This window comes from Struthio camelus, chromosome 27, assembly GCF_040807025.1.
Source record: "Struthio camelus isolate bStrCam1 chromosome 27, bStrCam1.hap1, whole genome shotgun sequence".
NCBI lineage: Eukaryota > Metazoa > Chordata > Aves > Struthioniformes > Struthionidae > Struthio > Struthio camelus.
Window position 1 is genome coordinate 5,924,320 of NC_090968.1, and position 3,824 is coordinate 5,928,143.

Here is a 3,824-nt window from a genome sequence, read left to right on the forward strand (position 1 = left end):
CGAGTCCTGGGTTGCTCGCGGCGCGGCGGGGAGGCGAGCGCAGGAGGAGCGAGCGCAGGAGGGTGACGAGCGTCGCGGCCGTGCCACGTTCTCGGCCTTTGTTAGTAAACCCGGTCAGGGAGGATACGGGAGGAGGGGATTAGCTAGATGGCTTCTCCCCTCCACCTCAACCAAAACAAAAAACAAATTTGCAGCGCCGGCTGGAAAATGCTTTGTGCAGCACAATGAGGGCTGGAGCGCGGGCACGGCACGTCGCGGGTATCAGCTGGTGCCTCGGCCGCAGCGGCACTCAGCTGATGAATATGCATGCGCCTCCTGCGCTAAAGCCTGGCGAAGGCTTACGGCAAAGCCCTCCTGACGCGGGAGCAGCCGCCAGCAGCCTGAACTGCGATCCTCCGCGGCCGCACGCGTAGGCTCGTCTCGCTCTCTTGCACAGCACCACCACGGTGTTTCCCCGCGCGCAGGATGGCCGAGCGGGCTGCTTTTTTCCTCCCTGCAGGGCAGTCGGCCTAAGCACGCCCATGTCGCCGCGTCATCATGCTGAGCGGGTTTGCGGGTTAATTGCCGTTTGTCGTCTAGCCGCCCAGCAGAAACGACCAAGCGCCAAACATTCGCTCTGCTCTGCTGCGTTTTGTCTCCAAAGCCCTGGACGGTGCCCAGCGCGGCGCTTCCCCCACAGCGCAGCGGGCGCGGGTTTTAGGGGGCCGAACCTGGGATAACTGCGGGGCCGCGTTTCCAGCTTGCAATTTGCTCAGGCCCCGGTGAGCGAGGGTGATCGGGGCTGATGTTCCCAAGGGCTGAGCACGCGCAGAGCCCCGGCCTGGAGCCCCGAGACCCGGACCTGCCGCCCACCGCAAGGCTCACGCTTTCAGCAGCCCCACGGTGATGGTCAGCGCCCGATTCCCCGCGCTGCCCCTCTCAAAACCTGAGCAGTTTTCTCCCCAAACTTGGGCTTGCGGAGGAAGAGGGACAGGCCTTTCAGTGGCGACTTTGGGAGCAGCCCTTGGCAGGAGGACGCAGCATCTCCTGGCCCCCGAGGCTTTGCCTTGCCCCGAGCGCCCGAGCCCACGCTCCCGGTTATCCCCGCGCCGCGGCAGCAGCTGCGTCCCCTTCGTCTCTACCCGCTCTGCAAAGCAGCTTGTGCTTCCTCCAGCTCCCTCGCTCCGAGAGCTGGGGGAATCTCGCCCCCCGGCTCGGCCCCCGCACAGCCACCGCGTAACAACCACGTCGGGGCTCTGCAGGGCCGGGCGGCAGCGCCTCCCCTGCGCTCTCGCCCGCGAGCCCCCGCCGAGAGCGGGAGCCGGCTCCCCGCGGCAGCGCACCGCCGCTTGCAAGCCGAGCCGCAGCCGGCTCTACCTGTTGCTTCGCTCCTCCGGCCTGCGAGGGGAACACCCGGCGGGGCGGTTTTGCCGAGCGAAGCAGGACGTGTGCAGGCAAAGGAGCTCGGCCCCGCCGCCCGCCCGGGCCGACGAGGCACCGAGCCCGGCGTCGTCGGGAGAGCGCGGGGCCACCTCCCGCGGCAGCCGCCTTCCCGCGTTGGGCCCCAGGGCTCCCGCCCGGCGCTTTCACCGCCCCTCCCGGCCTTTGCACTGGAGCAGGGCAAATAAAGCGCTCTCTCCTATCGCCCCGTCCTGGGTTTTGCTTTCAATCTGGTGCCTCTGTCACTATTGGGAAATCACTAGGGAAAATACAGAGTGGGATTATCCCCGGGCACCCTGGCCCGTGGCGGGACTCACCCGCTCCCTCTGGGTGGCTCTGGGGCCTCGCAAAGCCCCGGAGAGCTGCAGACGCTCCTTTCCTTTTCCCAGACATGCCTCCCCTTTCCAGTATCGCTTCACAGGTCTGTAAGGGAAAAAGTCATTAAGCACACCTACTCCTTGCTTTTATCGCTGATGTTATTGTCTTGTAATTCCCTTACATAGCAGTAAATTAGTATGAACTTAGTTTAAGTTATATCCAATTTCAAAGGATTCATAAATAATTTGTTAGTAAAAGAAAAAAAGGAAAAAACCTTGTCTTTGTCATTTCTGCTTATCCTTTATTCTCAAATATAAGAATAAAGGGACTCTTACGCAATCCATCCATGCAAATCCACTTAGGGCTGTACTCAGGATGACTTCTCTAAGTGGTTAAGAAAGACCCTAGCATCAAGCTGAAGGGATCAGCGAGTGACTCACGCCTGGCCCGTCGGGGCTGGCTCCGGCCCGGCAGCGGCAGGCGGAGGCGCGAGACCCAGCGCGGCCGGCGGCGCAGGCCCCCGAGCGCCGCACGCGCTCCCAGCCCCGCTCCGGCCCCCGCTCCCCCCCGGGCACAGCTCGCCGGCACTTCATCGCCTCTTCGCAGCGAGGGTCCAAAATGTGGGTTGTTTGGGAAGGATTTTGCTGGAGGTATTTTTAAACCTCATGTCTTTCTAATAAAGACTGGAGTAAAGGGCACGTTTGCAGGGAGGTCTTTTGCCACCCCTCGGCTCCCGGCGCCGGGGGAAAGCAAGCCTCCTCCGCGCCCAGCAGAAACCACCTCTAGCCGCCGGGCTGGGCCAGAGGTGTGCAGGCTGTGCCTGTGCGCCAAACTCCTTGATCAGCCCAGCCTCCCCGGGCGCCTTTGCAACTCTTCTCGAGGGCTACCTGGCCCCGGGAAAGCTTCCGGGCTCGAGGGAGGCGAGGCAACGCCAGGCTCGTTTGCGGGGGCGAGGACGGGGCAGGCGGGGCGAGTCGGGGCTTGAGCGCGACAGGCGACGCGGAGGCTCCGCGTGAGCCGGCGGAGGAGCCGTGCCGGCCGGTGAGGCCCGGCGGCGCGGGAGAGCAGCCCGGAGGCGGCCCCGGCCCGCGGCCGGGAGGGGGACGGAGCGGGTCGCGGCCCCCCGCGGCCGCCCGGGTCCCCGTTCCCGTCCACGGCGAGGACAGGGCAGCGCAACGCCGAGCGGGACCCTGGAGCAACTCTTGAGCTAAATCGCCCCAAAATAAGCCCAAGCCAGGACAATTCCTGAAAAGCTACAGATATAACCACTGGCCCATCTGGTACAAATAACTTCTTGGCTTCACCTTCTTGTTTTGTTTCAACTTACTATAGAAACACAAAGCTCCACTTGACTGAAAGTGAATCATCACTTTTTATGTTCCTTTGCCCCTTGAGTGAAATCCTGCTAAACCTCTCCTCTGGGCTCACATTAATATGCTTTTTCTTCTCCTTCTTCTTCTTCTTCTTCCTCCTCCTCCTCGCTTCAATTTTTAGGTCCTAAAATAGCAAATTCCAGCTGACTGCTTTCAAGGCAACAGGCAGCCCGCAGGATTGTGGGAGCGTTGCTCAAACCAGCAGAGAAACTAACTGAGCTGCCAGGAAACAATATTAAAAAAAGAAGGGGGTGTATCTTGTCTGCCCAGTGCTCGCTCCATAAATCAAAGCGCTGCGGTTTGAGCTGAGCCGAGAGCTCAGCTCTCTCTCGCTCCACCCCAGCGTAACCATTTCTGCTCGGTGTCAAATGCCCCGGCAGCGCGAGCCAAGGGCTCAGATTTGGGAGCGCACTGGCGTACGGCAGGGCAGAAGCAGCCCTTGCTGCTCCGGTTTGCATTGCCCAGCTGTTCGCGCAGGATGCCAGCGGGGACGTGCCGTCCTCCCGGGCTCCCTTCCCGCTCCGTGCTCTGCTCCGACAGCGGGGAGCCGAAGGCCGGTGCCGCGGCGCAGCGCAGGCGTGCCTGAGCCAGAGCAGCCCTCCCGCGCCGCATACCTGGCCGGGACGCGGCCATGCGGCACCGCGCGCAGGGCAAGCCCAGATGTGCTGCCAGCTGCCCGGCAAATTCCTCAGCGCTACGTCAGCTTGTCAATGG